Source organism: Macaca mulatta, chromosome 6 (assembly GCF_049350105.2).
Source record: "Macaca mulatta isolate MMU2019108-1 chromosome 6, T2T-MMU8v2.0, whole genome shotgun sequence".
Lineage (NCBI taxonomy): Eukaryota > Metazoa > Chordata > Mammalia > Primates > Cercopithecidae > Macaca > Macaca mulatta.
The window spans coordinates 99,939,924-99,958,128 of NC_133411.1; the positions used below are offsets into that span (position 1 = coordinate 99,939,924).

Sequence of the window (18,205 nt, forward strand, 5' to 3'; positions counted from 1 at the left end):
GCACTCAGGGAGGCCGATGTGGGCGGATCACGAAGTCAGGAGTTTTGAGACTAGCCTGGCCAACACGGTGAAACCCTGTCTCTACTAAAAAATACAAAAAATTAGCCGGCTGTACTGGCCAGGCGTAGTGGCGGGCGCCTGTAGTCCCAGCTACTCAGGAGGCTGAGGCAGGAGAAAGGCATGAACTCGGGAGGTGGAGCTTGCAGTGAGCGGAGATCACCCCACTGTACTCCAGCCTGGGCGACAGAGCAAGACTCCATCTCAAAAAAAAAAAAAAAAAAAAAAAAAAAAAAAAAAAACTACCTTGAGAATATTTATAGCACAAACAAAGCTACTATTAGCAGCCTCATCCACCCTAAAGAGAATGGTTACTATTATAAGTTCCCAAGTATGCATCTGTAGAAGGAAGCAGTAGTTTATTAAACCAACTTTTTGATCTTGAAGCAACAGATTTGGGAAAAGATGGTTTTACAATAAAATATATAACTCCAACCTCCAGTTACATTGCTATTTTTTCATAGGACAGACATGGCACTGTGTGAATATTATGACTCAAGCTTAGTCATCTCAACTACGAGTGAATTAAATTTGTTAGAGTAAAAACCTGAAAGGGAAAGTACATGCATGTAATTCTAAGTTGCTATTTTTAGAATGGGGTTTTTCTCCAAAGAGATTTTTAAAATGTATTTCCACATTATTTGTGCTATTTTCACTTTAGTACTCTGGTATACTGGCTACTAAATAGAAACAAGAAACAAACCCATTTTCCAGTAGAAGGTCATTTATCATTTGAACATAGTATAAACTACATAAAAAAGGAAAAGTAATTTATTAAAGACCTGCTTGCTAAAACATTGAATTTTAGAGACATATACATGTAAAAAGACACTTGTGTTTATGCCCCTCTTATTTTCCTGGTATTATCAAAAAATTAACTGTAGAGTAAGAAGCCTAGTGAAAACCTCATTATATCTAAACTACTTTATTATATGTATTACATTGTATCTAAATGACTTTCCAGGAAAGTCCAGAAAACACAGAAGAGATTCACAGGCACTGCAGGACACACAGTATGCTAACCCTATAAGTAGCTTCCAGGCTGATAGGGCTTCAGTGGTTTTTCCCTACAGAAAAGATAGTCTGAGGAAAAAAAATCTCTGTTTCTCTACCCACTCCTTAAGAATAATCAGAAAAAAAATGACAGGCAATGCAGAGTGAGGAAAAGACTACCTGAATGCAAGTCAGGAAAACTGAGTTTTATTCCCCACCTGTGACTTATTATACAGTCTTAGGCAAGTTACTTAGCCTTTCTTGGCCTCTGTCTTTTGTTTCATTTTGTTTCATATGGAACACAAGCAGCACTGAAAGAAACATTTTAATTACACCGAGAAAGAGAGCAGAGACCATAGAGACCTATCCCCAACTTCACAGGTGAGGACACTGAAACAGAGAAACATGCCCAGCCATAGGTGATTAGATTAAAACAGTTCTAACAACAGTCACAGGTCCAACATTTTAAACATTACTTATTTAAAAAGACAAGTTATTTACGTCAAATTTTTAGAACATGTAAAAAAAGTAAGTAGCAAAAAGGATAACTGCCAAATTTAGGGTAATTATCTCTTCAAGAAGCCATAAAAAAATAGATTCTGGAAGACTTCAATTGTACTGGTAATATTTTATTTCTCGAACTGGGTTTGGTGTACATGGATGCTTATTTTTCTTCATATAGCATTTTGTATGAAATACTTTCTAATCTTTTTTTATGTAACCACCAAAACATCTTTAATCAAAAGCTAAAATAAATGAAAACATTTCTCTGGAACTTTAAAGGTCAATGAAAATAGTTGTGTATGGTTTCAAATGTTCTGCTGAGTTTAAAAGGTAAATATCACTATGTCCCCCAATATAAGAGAAAAATGTGTAATGTACTAAAAATACATATACAACTATTTCTAATCTAACTTAGTAAAATATAAAAGTACTACACAAATAGCACAAAACACAAAATAAATTTTATTACTAATAGCATGATAAACCCATTTAAGTATATTGAGAGACATACTTAACAATTTGTACTTTAAACATACTCAAGAGTCACATCTAGCAGCCTAGTGTTTCATCGTCAGATTGGCTAGCTGTTTTTACTGAAACAAATAAGAACTGCAAAAATTTACCTAAAGTAAGCAAAGGCCTATCTAAATATCTACATAGAACCATGCCTCCAAAATATCTGAAATTTTCCAACAAGAAAGTACAGGTCATTCAGCAAAATATATTTACTGTATACTACCATAATAGCTATTTAATTGTTATCATTATGATGCAGATATATAATGGAAACAGATGTTCCTTTTTCCTTTCAGCAAAGCAAAGGAAAAGCATAAACTTGCTGATATTGCATAGACTACTACCATAGCACAATAGAGGAAAAAAAGACATTAGCACATGACAATATTAGTTTTTACTACACAACTAATTGCATAAAAAGTATAACTTGAGGTCATTGAATCAATATAATTTTCAGCACTACAGAAGAGAAACAAATAGATTTGTATAAGCAGCCTATTTCACATCTGCAGTTGGGAAAATACTTCTGACAGATTAAATATATGCAAAATGTTACCACTGCTTTTAGAACACAAGGAAAAGAGTGTTGTTCTGTTTTCTTTGCTCATGTAACATGAATTAGAATGCTGCCACTACAGAGGAATTTTTTTTAAGTACCAGTATAAATGCGTAGAACCTTTCTGGAAAACAATTGGGCAATCAATATCAAGAACCTTAAAAAATAGTCTATATTCTCAGTCTAAGTAATTTCTCTTTTAATAACATATTGTAAGGAAATAACCTTAGGGATGGCTAAAGATTTATTTAAAATGCTATTCATTATAACTTACTTTATACTAATGGAAAATTAAAAATCTGGGTTGTCTAATAGAGCAATAATTAAAGTAGATATGTTAAAACATTATAGAGTCAATATAAACAACTTTAATAATTTTAATCGTATTACATTACATGCTTAGAGGAATAAGGTTTAGAGAAGACACACAAAATGGCATTTCTAATTTTTGTAAATTCTGTCTTATGGGCATATACTACTACTTTTGTCAGAAAAAGTTATTTTTTCTTTAAACAGTTCTATTTCTGTGATCTGATATTCTCAGTCCAAAGTTTCTAAAATTCTTTGGGCAAAAGAGTCCTATAAATATTTACAGGTAAATTGACTTAAAGTTATGTTGACATGTTATGTTACTTGATCCTGAAATCTGGCACAGAAAAAGAAGTATTTGTCAATCACATAGACAACACCTTTTTTTTTTTTTTTTTCTGAGTTAAACAGAATCCTTACAAATTAGGCAAAATTTTTATGGAACAAACATTACAAATGCTTCCTTAAGATCTACTAATATGTAGTATGTTGCTAATTCAAGGAAACTTTCAATTAAAAATATTTCTAAAGCAAATGAAGTAGCCTATTAATTGCTGTTTCCGTATGCCAGTAAAAAAGTTTGCCATAGCTTTCCTAAGACTCTTAGTTTCCTGATTTTATTTTTACAAGAAGCAGCTGATTTGTCTTATGCTATTACTGTCTATTACTTCTAGAAGTCTTGAGCAAAGGTGGGAAGCAGCAAATTCTGGCAATCTGCCTAAAGAGAAATCAATGAAACAAATTAATCCTTTGCAGGCTGCAATGACACAGTAATCCATCATTCAGAGCTGCTTTTATACACCAAATCAGAGAGCAGAGGAAAAGAGCCCTGGGGGATATCACAGGCAACAACTTACACCAACACTGGGAAAATACTGAGGAATCAGTTTATTTAAAGAGGATAGATTTCAGTTGATTGCCTATTTCGTCAAATAAAGATTTTTCTTCCACAGTGTGGTGAACCCAAGGGCCAATGACTGTATCTTCAGAATTCCGTACCATCTATGCTGGCTGACATCAATAGGAGATGAATGTTTTTAAATAATTAGCATCGTTAATCAGTATGGTAAAATATATGGGTAAAATAAATATTACTTTGTTGATACAACTACAAAGTGTTATACGCGGTCCTTGTTTTCACCAGAAACTAAGTGTAAATTTACCCACTAATCTACAACTTAACGAATTCCTGGTAAACCATATTTGAGGTACTTCTTCATACATAAAATGTAACCATTTAAGATATATGTTACTTCCTAATGCTGTGTTAAGTTTAAAGACTTAAAATTTTTAATTCAAGCTCTTGTGTAAATTCCAGCAAGCAAGTCAGATTATAAATAAATGACTTATTTTAAAATGATAAATAATTATTTTGTTCAAAATGTAGTTGACAGTGTTGGAAGATAAATGTGGTTTTCTTTTACAAATAAACTTATAATAAATGTATAGCAGTATATTTAAACTGACTATATTTATTTATACTTATACAAAAGCCTATGTATTTAAATTTATTTGTGCTTCTGTAGAAAGTTATGCACCTTACCTAACCATGTCTTACTAGAGTAATGTATTCTAAGTAGAAGTATGTATCCTTGACGAAAACTAATGGCAAGAACTACAAAGTCACAGTGCATTACTACTGTAAATGCATGCATCATATTCATGGTTAAATGTGAGAAGTTAGTAAAAGAAAAGAATTTTCAAGATTATAAACCAAAGAAAACTTGACACAACAGTCCCTGAAATGTTAAAACTCCAGAATATCTAGTCACAGATTCAAAACAGAAAAAGAAGATTAAATAAATGCTAACTAGTCAATTTTTGAGTGGCATGTTTGATTCTGAGGTCCGTGGTCGTATGATCGCAATTCCTGGCCATGCTGATGCATTTTTAACTCAACGCTTGGATCCAGTATTTATTGATTTAATAAGGTTAGAAGAATTACATTGTTGCTGCTACTGATGAACTGTCAGGAATTTAATCTAGTGAAATCTTACAGAGAAATGTTTATTTTAGGGGAGAACAAGAGAGGAACAATAGCCATGTAAATAAATTTAATTCCTTACTACTCTTGACAGTGACAAGAGCAAAACCCTTCTTTTCTAGACTCCTTTGGGCTCCAAACATTTTCTTTGATTAAAGATGTACCAGCTGATTGAGCTTATGGTGAAAAGGTTGCAGGACAGCTTTGTAGGTACACCTTAAAAATTAGGAAAAGCAATGACTGTCTCCCGGTATCCACTCTGGCCTCTCCTCATAGGTTTGAGGTGCACACACACCCACACACTCAACCCTTACCTCGTCACCTAACAAGGTTTCAACGAGCCTGTCAATGATTTCCTCTCTCTGGACCCTAAAATTTCCTACAGCATCATTAGTACACAGGAAGACAGAAGAGAAGGGAGAAAATAGAAAATCAACTTTCTTAAAAGCAATTCAGCCAAGAGAGGCTTTAAGGGCTATGTCAAAGTAAGGAGGTGTTACAAGATCCAGAATCAGAAAGGGGGTTTAAAAAATCCACAAAAGTTGCTGAAACAAACACTTGGGGACTATTAGAAAGCTTTTTGCACTGCTGCACTACCCTGCTCCTGGGCTTATCTCCCCAACCTGGACACCTGGGAAGCATGCTGTGCTTCAGCGTTTCCCTGACTTTGAAGAAATGGAGCGCTGGTGGGGCTGCTGCGGAGGTCAGTAAAACTATGCTAATTGGTGAACCTAATTGCTTCAAGCAGTCCTGCCTCTAAACATGGAGAGAGCACAGTTGATGGAGTCAGTCTGTTCCTAATAAAATGAAGAACCACTGAATTAAATTCCCAAGGAAGGCACTATAAAAGTTTCCACAGTGTAACCAAATGACTTCACCTATGCTATTACCTCTAAGATGACATCTTTGAAAGAAAGCAGACCCCAGTCGGGCTCCACATTCATAAATCGACTGAGCTTAGGCCAGTGAATCTGGATTTATTTAAAAAGGTTTTTTCATTCTTCCAATCAAATGAAGTCATTTTTAATTAGATGCTTTCTGTTAACAATGTCACTCTTCTCCACATTACCTGCTCACACTTGCAGCGCCTCTAGTGCAATATCTGGGGCTCGAGTCCCCTGCAAGCAGTCCTCCCAACAGATTGGCTGGAGGGTGGTATTTCCGTTTCTCAGTCCCTGTCGGAAGGAAGATCCCATTCAGCGGCCTGATGGCGCGGGACATATCAACTCTCTAAATTGAGAGATTACTAAATAATCTCTGGAAACACTCTTAAGATACAGTCTGCCAATATCTTTTTTTATGAACTACACAGCACTTTCTCCGCTGTTCCTGCCTTGCAGATGGGTGTTTTAAAAAGTGCCAAGGGCCACAAAACTCCCACTGACCCTCCAACTTCGTGAAACCCAGTTGCTCCTTAAAATAGAAAATAAGGTGTGAGGGTCCCCAACGGTGCCCCAGGCCTTGCTTCCTACCCCTACCAGCAGCCCACCACCTGAAGAGGACTGGCTGTCCAAGGCAGGGCAAATCGTTAAGCACTCAAAGAGGATAGCAAGGCTCAGCGCTTTAGCCAGCGCGGGTTAAGGGAAGAGGCGAAATGGTGAAGCTGGAAAAAGCGGCTTCGTTCGACGGTGGATCTCTGAACTTTAAAAGATTGGCAGGGACCCGGTCACACTCCCTGGGGCCCATTCCTAAGAGGCTTGCCGCGCCCACCCGAGGGGGCGCCGACCCGAGGGGCGCCAACTGCCCGCGCGGAACCGGGGCGTTGGGCCTGGGGTTCAGGAAGCGTGCGCCACCCCCCGGTCAGGCCTGGCTTCCTTCTTGAATGCCCCCGGCGCAGGCCAGAGGCTTTGTCCCTCCAGCCTGCTCGAGGAGTGGTGGCCTTCTCCGCGGGCGAGAGCACGGCCTCTAGCCTTCCGCAGACGTCTCGGTGCGCAGATAACACGGCCCGGGTCCCTCCGCCGCGCCGGGCACCGCACTTGCGTCGAGCGCCGGGCAGCCAACCCCGCGCGGGAGGCTCCGCGGCCGGATATGGGCCTAGCTTCCGGGAGCCGCTCCCCGCTGAGCCGCGCTTAGGGTCGGAGTTAGCCAGGCCGGGGGAAAGGGGTGGGAGGGGTCACTACAAGGGATCCTAGTCCGCAGAGTGAAAAATTCGTTCGCAAGGGAGCGCCCTTGAGGGGTTAGGGTCGTGAAGAGACACTCGAGAATTAGGGTCCTGGACTGCTGTGGGGCCGGGCCTGGACTGGAGGCAGGTGTTCCCTGCCGCCCTGGGGCCCTGCAGCACCGATGGCCGAGATGATCTCAGGGCTCAGGCGGAGGAGGGGTCCGCCACAGGCACCTTAGGACCCTGGCGGCCCGAAGGCATAGGACCTTAAGGAAAGCCTCGGGGGACCTAGCGCCCGGTCACGATTCCATTCGGGGCGGGACCTTCCCAGCAGGAGTTGCTGGCCAAGGAAAGAGTCTGGACCTGGGACCTTGTCCCTGAGGACCAGACCACGACCTTGGAGCCCAACTCGCAGTCCTTCTCGGCTAGGGATGCGGAGGGGTCGGGAGCTCGACGGCCAAGCGACAGGGAATTCTGAGTTCCTAGAGATCTACAGGAGGCAGAAGCACGACACTAGATGAGATTAGACAGTGACGGCGGAAGGACGGAACCACACGGAGACTGACACACTTTGCGAGTTGGGACTCAATTGCATTTCTTCGAATCCTTGATTCCGAAGTTTCCCCGCCCTCCTAAGCAAGAGCGTTTGGGGAAACTAAGTTCCTTAGACTCTTTCATCCTTGTTATGTGAGCTCAGGGAGGAAGGCAGACAATAGCTGCAGCCTAAACACCTGCTATCTCTCAATGCAATAAAATACAGACGGTGATTGGAATCGTTTCTCTTTTTGCTTCCAGAGGGAGCTCAAACCTGAAGCATCAAGGTTATCTTTTTCCAAAGGTAAAACAAGAGATTTGCAAAACCTGCTAGGGACACCACAGCCCACATCTAGAGGGGGTTCCCCTTTGCAAACAGAAAAGGCAATCTGATTTTTTTTTTCATTTTAGTGTTTGTTTGAACCTACGTTCGGTACCTGCGAAGACTAAAACACTTACTTGACCCTCTAGAGACTCAGCTAGAACTGACTGAGCAAAGGGAACTCAGGCAAAGGAAAGGGAAGGTACGGAGGAGAAAACGGTAAGCGGAGGTCTGGATGGGATAGTGCGCGGGGACTCCTCTGACCCGGCGGCGGGACCCAGCTGCCGCGCAGGTAAATCCCAATATGCCTGGCACTGGGGTTCTGGACAGACTTGGTCTAAATACGGCCACGTGCTCAGGGCTGCTGTGCTCCAGCTGTGCGTTTCCGGGCGCTTTGCGCGCACGCGCACGTGCACACACACACGGGCGCGTGCCTCTGTCCTGGCGCTGGGGTCTGAGGTTATCCAGGCAGCGGAACCCCCATGTTCCCGCTGGCCACTTGACGATGTCGCTCATACTGGATACGGGGTCTCTCTGGTCAAGGAGGGCGGGCAGACGGAGGCACCCGGCTTGTGGGTATCCAGCCCCACGTAGGGGAAGGGCTCACAGAGGGGCAGAGCCCAGGGAGAAGCGACATGACCCCGGCTCCGTGCTCCTACCCGGCTATAGGCCGGGTCACCTGTCAGTTGGTACTCTCTCAGCTGGCTCCCAGTCCCTCCTCGCTCCCCGCAGCCACGCAACAACGGGCTGTCAGCCCGAGCTGGGCGCCTTGGCGGCTTTCTGGTGCCCCAGCCCTGCGAGCCAGGACTCACCCCACACTGACGCTTCCAGGTACAGTCACCAACAGCGCCAGATCGTTATTCCAGCCTCCAGATCCCTGCCTTTTCCCCCCACCGAGCAAAGACAGGTTGGTGTTTGGGGGTGGTGGTTGTTCTTTTAAAAGTATATTAAAGGATCATTGGCGTCTCCCCGTTAAGTCATTACGCCTTTATCCCCATCAATTAACCACACCTCAGAGGGCTGCTATTAAGAGCTCAAATGAGCTGCAAAAGTAGGTATCCCGTTTCAGGCAGATGTTGTTATCTCCCGCTGAGAGGCGCGGCCGGCGGCGGCGGATCCTCCGCTTCCCGCGACTGCCGGAGTCGCGCTGGACTAGGCTGACCGCGCAGGGCGGCGAGGCTGGAAGGGAGGTCGCCGCCCGACAATGAGCGGGTGCCAGAGGAGCCAGAAGGAGTGAGAAGTGCCCTAGACCCGTGGCCTCAAGCGCCATGCACTTCAAGGGGACGTGTCTCCGGAGTTGTGCCAGGAAGAACACCAAGAACGAGCTGTGCGTTTTTGCGCAGAGAAGTAGTCTTCGCAAGACCGCAGCTCCCTGCCGAAGGCCCAGAAAGGGAGTGCGGGGGAGAGAGCAAACTAGTGAGTTTGGCTGGCAGTGCTCCCCCGACACACCCCACTTTCTCTTCCTGCCACTCCAGACTCCTTCCCGGCAGCAGGCTTCCAGAACCCCTTGTTGGTAAAGGCAAGGTCGTGTGGGGATGCAGGATATGGAATTAGGGAATCCGGGACAGAAACGTAGCATTTAGGACAAAGGGGATTCACTGGGGACTTCCGCGGCCTTTGCCCAGATGTGTCTTTCCACCCTTTCTCACTCCAGTCACTCCCGATGACTTGGGGCACGACTGTCACACGCAACTGGGAGATCCTGGAAGACGGCGGAAAAACGAACAAGGGGAGATGGCCCTCACTGCAGTGACAGGGTTTTCCTTCAGTCAGTGGCCACAATAAATTTAGCCAAGGCTAAAGGAGATTAATTTCCCAGCATAATCCAATTAAAAGATTTCTAAAGTAATCTTTTGCGAAAATGAAAAGTGCGCGACTAAAGAGGGGACCGGTTTTGATGACAGTGATTTATCGCCTCAGCACAGCACGCACGGGATGGTCTCTCTCCAAGTGATTTGACCAGAGCACTCCGTCCTCGCCTCCTGTCCAAACCTTCCCTTCCTGAAAGACAGCCATCTATCACTCCAACCTGGGCAGGAGAGAATGTGCAAGGGGCTGGGGCGGCTTACAAGCACCATAGACTTTTTTAAGTGCTATTAGATTTATGGTCTCTTTTTCGACGCCCATCCAGAGTAATTAGCACATATGTTCTAAATAGATGATAGTTTTGTGAGCAATAAAGCAATTACCCATCGTTGGAGCTGACAGTTCCTCCAACTAAACTCCAACCAGCAGCTAATTGGAAAAGTCATTTCAGCTCCATTGTCTGCAATTAGTCCTGCTAAACTACTACACCCCAACTAGCTGGTTTGAGGTTAATTTATTCAATGTTGTGTTTGCATGGACAAGCCTTTGCCATGAAGGGACTTGCCTTTTGCCCCTCTGGACTGCGCCCAGGGGCTAGAAGAGCAGATGGGAGTGAGCAGCCAATATTTGGGGGCCGGGATGGCCCCCGGGGGAGGAGGCACCCGACTGGGCCTCAGCTTCAAGGTTAGTTGTCCAGTGGCTGAAAGCCTACAGAGAAAACCATTGTTTCTCCTGCTAGACAGTAACCGGAGAAAACTGCTCAGTTCATGCTACCAAAACCTTTATTTAAAAAAATAGAAATTGTCACCACAGAGAAAGCCACTGTGTTCTCAATTTGCCCCTTGCCCACACATCCAGTCATGACCCTGGGCCACCACACCGTCCCTAAGGAATAAACATAGAGTCAGACCGCCAAAACAGAAAAGTTCTGAGCCCTGAGGGAGTGGGGGACAGGATCCAATTCTGGGAGTGATTCGAGGAAAGAAAAGACAGGAAAGGTCAGGAAGCCCAACCTCTGCCTCAGCCTCTCTGAGTTTAAAACCACTTCCCCCTTGAAAGCGGGGTTTCTCTGTGACTTTCTTTGATTTTTTCCCCTTCCTTTCTTATATTTTTTTCTTCCTTTCTTTCTAAAAGTTAAGCCCAACAGGTCCAGGATTTGTGCACAGTGAGTGGAAAAAATGTGTTAAACGTCTGTTTGACGCCCCACCGGAGCTTCCAAATATCCAGCGGCTGGGATTCTTCTACTTAATTTAATCTTTATTGGACAGGGCGGCTCCTATGCTCCTATTCACTAGGAAACCCGGGGAAACGTATCCGTTGGGGTTCAGAATTGAGGGTGGGAAGGAGAGGAGTTAAAGAGGGATTAATCCTCCCCCACCCAACTTCAAACTTTAGAACTGCAATCGCCTGCAGCCTGGGGGGGTGTCCCCCAAGTCCCAGCCCTGACAGCTCCAGCTCTGGGATCTGGAGCCAGAGGAAGAGAGGTTGGCAGGTTGAGATGGGAACTTGTAGCCCTGGTAACCGTGTATTCCCTTGATGGAATTTTACATTAAAGTGTCCCAAGCTCTGGGAGCAATGAGAATTTTACTTAGAAGAACATGGGGTAGGGGGAGCATCCACCTCTTAGGAGGTAAAGCCCAGTGCTTTCAGTCCTAGAAATCCAATGTCCTTTTCTGGATTATCATTCATATTAAATGTCCTGGGAGATGTTTTTCTTTTTGAAGTAAATACTATAACAATGCCTAAGGAAGACAACTTGGACATTTTAATCAGCATATGAGACTTATTAATTCCCATCTCAAAAAATTATGATTAATTCCTCAGCTTCAAGAATTTGGAGACATGTGTCTATAGCATGTAAAACTTTTAAACTGCCTAATGTCAGGCTCTTATTTTCCACTATTTATTGTATTTTAACCAATTTAACTCCAAACAAAAAGAAAAAATTGTGGGGAGAAATTGAAAGTAAAGGTCTTGTCTTGCCCCATTACCTCCCACCTGTCACACACTCTCCTCCCCCGAAGAGAAATCCTCCTGTCACTGTGACTTCCAGTTGAAAACAGAAAGGAAATAAGATGACTTCTGGAAAAAGCTGTCCATTGTGTTTTTATTTTTTTTTTTTTTCGGTACTTAAATATGCCCAGAGAGTGACGGCATGAAAAAGCTGAATGAAGAGTCAGCTGAAAGTATCACCTAGACTTGCTTGTTAGAGAATTCTAAGGTAGACATGTGTGCATACTTATGCGTAAGGGCAAAATAACCCACCTAATCACCTAATCCCATGTATGGGAAATATTTATGTATATATCCATGAACTGAAAAATCTTTAAGTACATGTGTGCAGAGATTCAGTTCTATGAAAGCTCAGCTAGCTGTCCGCATGCATGTATTCACTCCTGGAGTAAAGGCATTTTTGTTGCTCCCATAGTTTCTTTCCATTAAGAGCGATTAGATGATGTCTATTCAAAGTTGCTGATCCAGAGAGAAAATAAGAGTAGATAAAAGGAGATTTCAAGTGACCTCCTCGTCCCTTTCACACCAACCTGAGCCCTAGAATAGCCAAGGATCAACTAACACAAAAGCCCTTTCCTTTCTCTTTTCAGCTTCAGAAGATTTTATGCAGGGGGGTAACAATAAAACATAGAACGATCCCCGAGTTTTGTTAGATCATGCATTTGGAATACTTTATTAACTCCCCCCAAAGATGGGCTAGGTTTATGTTCCACCTTTGAAATGGGTAAATAAAATATACATAGCATAATTGTTTACTGTTCTATTGCTTATATCAGTGTTGTACTATGCTTGTGCTTTTTTTTAAAAAAAAAACTTTACCTAAACCCCTCTCTCCTCAATGATGGAGGACATTGTAATAAATATATCTTTCCACTGACAGTTTAGACGAAATGTTAGGTTTATTATTTAGATCAACCTTCTGATAGTTATATACCATTGCAGCATGACTGGTAACACCAGCAGATCTGCTGGCTTTTTGAGCCAATACTTTTCCACTAGTTTATCTCATAGGCAGTAAAGAAAGTGACATTAAAGACTTAAACATATTAGAGCAGTCTTTAGTCAGTAAAATATCCAACTCAGATCTACTTCTGATGGGCTAATCCTGTAGTAAAAGAAATAGGTGCTCTGACAGGTAACTATTAAGGGAAATGATTATATAGAGCAGTTGATTTTATTGTCAGGGTACTCCAACAACCTTCAAACTCATTTCAAAACTTCAACTTTCATCCAGACCTAACCCATAGGGAAGAATAGCCATGCAGTTTTATTCTTCACTCAAGCTGGATATTTAAAATAAATACATTTTGTAACATAAAAGTCTCCAATTATTTCCTTTCTTTCTTTTTGCATAAATGCATTTAGATAGCTAAGACTTGATTTTTATAAAAAGTAAATATTTGGCTCTGGTTTCACTGGTGTGCTGAGAATGATTGTCACTTTTCCTCCTCTAAAAAGGCTTGATTTGCATCCAAAGGTCAGTGCTTGCTCTCCTGCCATCCTTCCTCCTGCTGCTTCTCTTGGGCCCTCTAACTGGGGGCCTAGGCCAAAAGGGGAAGTGCTTCCCTTATCTCTCTTTTTCAAAACACGTGCTTTAAATGACCGGTTTGAGATAGAAAACTAAACTAAGGTATAGCACTTAACTCTGAGCATTTCAACCCAAAGGTGACAAAGAAGAAATGCCTGGGCTACCAGAGCGATAGTAAACACTGGAGTCTGTTGGGGTCACGGTTTGACTACATGTACAGGCTAAGGGTAGGCAGTCCAGCAGAAGCCTGACTCCTAACTTGGCCTGTCCACCTGGTTTTTTGTTGATAAAGGCAGGACTTTTTACAACTGGGCAGCCACAATATAGGCTGGGTTCAGTCCTGGGGGTAAAGATTTCTGAGATAGGCTGGGGTTTAGTTTGTTTGTTTTGGTTTTGTGTTTTAGTAATCACAAAATATTAGATGGGCATTCCTGCGCCTCTCTCCACCCTTTCTTCCAAAAGATCTGTGTGAGACCATTTTAAATACATCTTCAACTATGTCCTTCCTGGCTTTAATCTCATGCCAGGGGAGACTAATTGATTCGGCACCTTTCAAATAAGCTCTTTGGGAAAGGTCTGCAGCAAGATCAGAGGCACTGACCTTTTTCTCAATGATTGCAGGCATGTTCATCTCTCCAGATGGGCTCGATAAAACGGGCTTAGTTCTGTTCTGTGGTCTTGCTAAACAGAATAATACCATTTTTAACGATTTTGAGGTAGGGAAGAGGTAAAAAAGAGAATTTCCTACACATACCTGATCATTTGTAGGGTCCCATGGCTCTTGAACTAGATTTGGAAAATGTTTTTACAAGGTCACTTTTGTTCAGTGTGACTTACCAAAAAGCCAAAATGAATGACTTTCGGGAGACCAAGATATCAATATCAAAAAAACCTATAGAATTAGTGAAAACGGTTCAGCCTCGTGGTAAGAAAGATATGGAGGGAGGGAGTACCTTCACAGGCTAGACAGTCCGCTTAGATCCGGACTCTGGGGTCTGGAACGCAAGTCATCCCTGAATGTGCAGCCAAACCGATCTGTGCTTCTCTTCCTCTCTCACCAGATCACAACAATTTACTGGGTGGCGAGCTGGGAGAGATCAACCTTTGTCTGGTATGTCTTTTAAAACGTGATTAACGCTGAGCTTGATGCTAGCAGCCCGCAAAGGGTACTATAGGCTTACAGCCTAATTCCTTTCCCCAAGCAGAGCGGTACCTTCTCATTGCCTTTTGGGGGAACTACACTAAAGATCTAGTGTGCACTGAACAGGTCTGTGGGGAACAGGAAGGCAGAGGAAGGAAGGGAGGCTCCCGGGAGCCCAGGCCCCGGCGAGGCCCTTAGAGTTCCCAGACCCGCCAAACCGAGAGAGAGAGCCTGGAGAGGGCTGAGCCCCGGTGGGCCTGGCTGGAGGCCTCAAGTAGGATGCTGAGGCAAAAGCCACAGCGGTCTGAGTCCAAGAACCACGTCCAGACTCAGTTTAAGGTTCCGAGGTGAAGGGCCGGGCCTAGAAAGGAGGAAGATCTGAAGAAGAGTGGGTGGGTGAAATAAAAGTGAGCACTGAAACTGCGTTTTCTGCTCCTGCAGCTGAGCGTGCCTGGACAAGTATGTAGGATTTCCCAATTTGGGGATCTAAGTACTCTCGAAAACTGTGATCAGTTTTCTGTTAGGTATCCTACCCCACAACAAAAGATATCATTATTTCCTGGTTGAGTGTGGGTCGCATTAGGCCAAGGACAAGTGTGCCAAGTGGGACCAGTATCAAACGAGAACCTTGAAGATAGAAAGAAAGGGCTTCCCAGGGACTGAGCTGACCTCTCAGTGCCTCTGGGGAAGACATTTTTGCTGGAGGCAGGGCTATGAGCGCAAGTGGGGCGCCCTGTGGGTGTGCCACCGCGGCAGGGGAGCACAGGCTTCCGAAGAGAAACAGCTCTAAGTGCCGCTCAGGCCGGACGAGTTCCAGAGGGGGACAGCGCCCTCCTCGAAAAGACTTGGTTTCTCCCCGCCCCCTCTTGTGACAGAAAGTTGGCACGGATGCCCCGTAGGAGTGCGAGCCGCTCCCCTCCTCCGAAAAGCCGCGGGCTTCCGCTGCTCCGGGCATCACCACCAACAGCTTCCCACTCCCACCCCTGGGACTAGGACAGGGGACTGCACCCTCCCCCTTCCTTCCGGAGGAGCCTGCGGCTTCGCCTGAGGCCTCGCCGGCCCAACTTCTCCCCACCCCCAGGGTCACGCCGGGTCCCAGGGGCCTCTTTCAAGTTTGAAAGCTCGGTGGGGGCACTGAGAGCCCACAGTAAGGATGGGTGGGCGCCGCTGCTCCCGGGCAGGTTCAGCTGTCATCTTGTCTCGCCTTGGCCCTCGCCTACAGGGCCTGACCCCGGGCCAGCACAGCTAGGCAAGACCGCCTCGCTCCCGAGCCCCCCCCCCCGCCAGCCTCCTGGTGCGGTCCCTAGCGTCTGCTGCCCCCGCCCCCCGCGCGCACTCTGACGCAAACGCACGCCCCTGCCCGGCACTGAGGAAAGCGCTCTTGTTGGTTTTAATTGAGCCTCTTCCTTTCAACACACCCGCTCTGTCCCCACCCCTGGGAGGCGACCCCCTCCCCGCCCCCAGTCGGCTGGTAGCAGCGCAGGGAGTCTGGTTCTGCTGCTAGGCTGCGAATCCCGGTGCTCTCTCGCCGCCGCCGCAGGTTGTCTGCTCGGGAGAGCAGCTTGATGTCCCTTTTAATCCGCTGACACTATCGCCCACATCAGACAGGCAGCCATCGATCGCGTTACATTAGGGGATGGCGTTACAAACGGCGCCCGCAGGTGGACGGCTGCAGGCAAGCTCGCCAGGTTCTGGTCGCAACCAGGCAAGGCGCGGGCACAAGGGCCAGCCGGGCCGGACTCCGCAGCCGGCTCCACCGCGGGTCGCGCTCGGCACCAGTAGGAACAGCCCGGCCGGTGTTAAACGGGCGGGTCCCCGTCCCCAGCCCAGGCATCCGTTTCCCGCCGTGGGAGAGAGAGGGAATAGCGGGTGGGGGTGGGGGCAGCTTGTTTTGAATGTGGATTGCTGCTCGCCTGGCACGATCCTCCCCTCCAAGGAGGCGCGGCGGCCGCGATCCTCGCCTTCGCGCCACCGCGAGGCAGAGGCCGAGCGAGGGCAACTCCCGAGCAGGCTCCGCGGAAAGTTCTCCTCGTCCCGCCCTGGCTGCCTAGACTCTGCTCTCGGCCTGCGGAGGCCGTGCGAGCCAAGACTGCCTTCCGGCCCTGCCCGTTACCAACCCCAAGTTCAAGAGAAACGATAACCATTGCGTTACTTGCCTGGTGAGGCAGGATTTGGCCGAGTCTCGTTTCTGGTGCCCACGACGCACGGTCCAGGGTCCGAGCGCGGCTGGGCCGGCGGACCTGGCATCCAGTGTGCCTGCGGTGCCCTGGCGCTCGCTGTTGCTTGTCTCCCACTCCCTCCGTCTCTCTCCGCGTTCTCCTTCCCTCACCCTATCTCCCTCTCTCCGCCTGCTGCCTCTGCCCTCGACTGCCTGCCTCTGACTGTATGGGGAGTACGATTTAGAATCTGTACGTAGAAAGATTTTCTTTTCTTTCTTTGCTTTTGGTCTACTTTAATCGTGTTCCTTTCACCTTTTAACTGACCAGAAGATGGAAGCGCGTTTGCGCGTTTATTTGGGCATAAGGGCGAGGGCAAGGAGCCCCTGCCACCCCCAGTCGCCTCCTCGCCATCAGCTGCGTACAATGGGCCACCGCTCGCGGAGTGCATTGACAGTTCTCCATTATTCGAGCTGGAGGGGCTGTGGGGCAGACACGGGAAAGCCTTTTATTCTGCTCTTTAAAATCATCGCTCGTCACTAAGCGGTCGCCGACTCCCGACTTGTAGGCTGGAGAGACCGGGAAGCGCAAAACGTCCCCCAAACACGCAGTGCTTCCCAAACCCCTCCCTGGTGAGACTTAAAGTGAGAACGAGTATTAAAAAACAAACCCTACCTCTGTCAATACAGCGTGGCCATTTACTTCCACCTTTACCTGAGGGCATGTTGGCGCTAGGAATGCTCGAGCTGAGACAAACTTTTACGCCCTAGCGAATCGAGGGGCGGGCGGGCGAGCGCTGCTCCCACCCCCGGCGGCGGCAGCGGCGGCTTTGTCACTCCGCACGGCTCCGCGCCCGCCTGAGCCTGCCTAGGGGAGCGATCTCAAAACGAGGGGGGTGCGAGTATGCGATTGGAGAATATGTAACTAATAGAAGTATCATTTTCCCCCAGTACGATCTTTCAAGGAAAAAAAAATCCATTGAAAGAATTTTCAAAGTGCTGTCTTCGTTTGGAGAAAAGGCACAGGCTGCCTGCGGGGAGGGGAGGAGGGACTCGGCTGTGTGCCGCCCGGGAGCGGCTCCCGTCCGCTAGGTGGCAGCCGGAGCCAGCGATTCTTGCAAGCCCCGCCGCGGGACCCGCTCCTCCCGCCTGCCCCTCCTCCCGCGACCAATCACCTTCGGGAATCGGGGTCTCGGTCTCTCTTTCTCTCTCTCTCCTCTCTCTCCTCTCTCTCCTCTCTCTCCTCTCTCTCCTCTCTCTCCTCTCTCTCCTCTCTCTCTCTTCTCTCTCTCTTCTCTCTCTCTCTCTCTCTCTCTCCCCGTCCCCTCTCATTCTCTCTCTCCTCTCTTCTCTCTCCCCTCTCTCTCCTCTCTCTCTCCTCTCTCAATGTCTCGCGCTCTCTCTCTCCTTTCGTCTCCTCTCTCTCCCTCCCCCTCCCCCTTTTCTCTCTCCCTCTCCGCCTCCCCCCCTCTCCATCTTCTCGTTTGTTTGCTCTTTTCCCGGGACTGATTTGGCCACACTAATCTCCCCCCACCCCGCAACAATATGGGGACTTACTACTGTTTTATTAATAATTATTGAAGCATTGTTGGAGTTTGGAACAGCCAGGTGATTTAAAAAAAAAAAAAAGAAGAAGAAGAAGAAGGAAAAACTGGATTGATTGGAAAGTTTATTTTTAAAATCGTC

General features: G+C 46.3%; 1 protein-coding gene, 1 long non-coding RNA gene and 1 pseudogene across 11 annotated transcripts in view; 1 reads left to right on the forward strand and 2 right to left on the reverse strand.

Moving 5' to 3' along the window:
- The window catches only part of LOC696885 (E3 ubiquitin-protein ligase Itchy homolog), a 175,680-nt gene extending 158,407 nt beyond the window's left edge, over positions 1-17,273 (reverse strand). For 5 of the 9 annotated variants that reach the window (XM_078004972.1, XM_078004978.1, XM_078004977.1 and 2 more), the window contains exon 1: positions 16,521-17,273. The gene's annotated coding sequence lies outside the window, so the exon portion shown is untranslated. Of the gene's footprint in view, positions 1-5,988; positions 6,095-6,629; positions 7,050-16,520 lie in introns of those variants that run through there. The other 4 variants (XM_078004975.1, XM_078004974.1, XM_078004980.1 and 1 more) reach the window with 2 other exon arrangements.
- On the forward strand, positions 7,018-10,104 carry LOC106998849 (uncharacterized). Its single transcript, XR_013418422.1, has 3 exons — positions 7,018-7,858; positions 7,966-9,292; positions 9,531-10,104. It is a non-coding gene; the product is annotated as an uncharacterized LOC106998849 (long non-coding RNA).
- LOC144341464 (uncharacterized) lies at positions 16,513-16,971 on the reverse strand (annotated as a pseudogene). The gene has a single exon (XR_013418420.1). The product of XR_013418420.1 is annotated as an uncharacterized LOC144341464 (transcript).
- Positions 17,274-18,205: the final 932 nt, after the last annotated feature.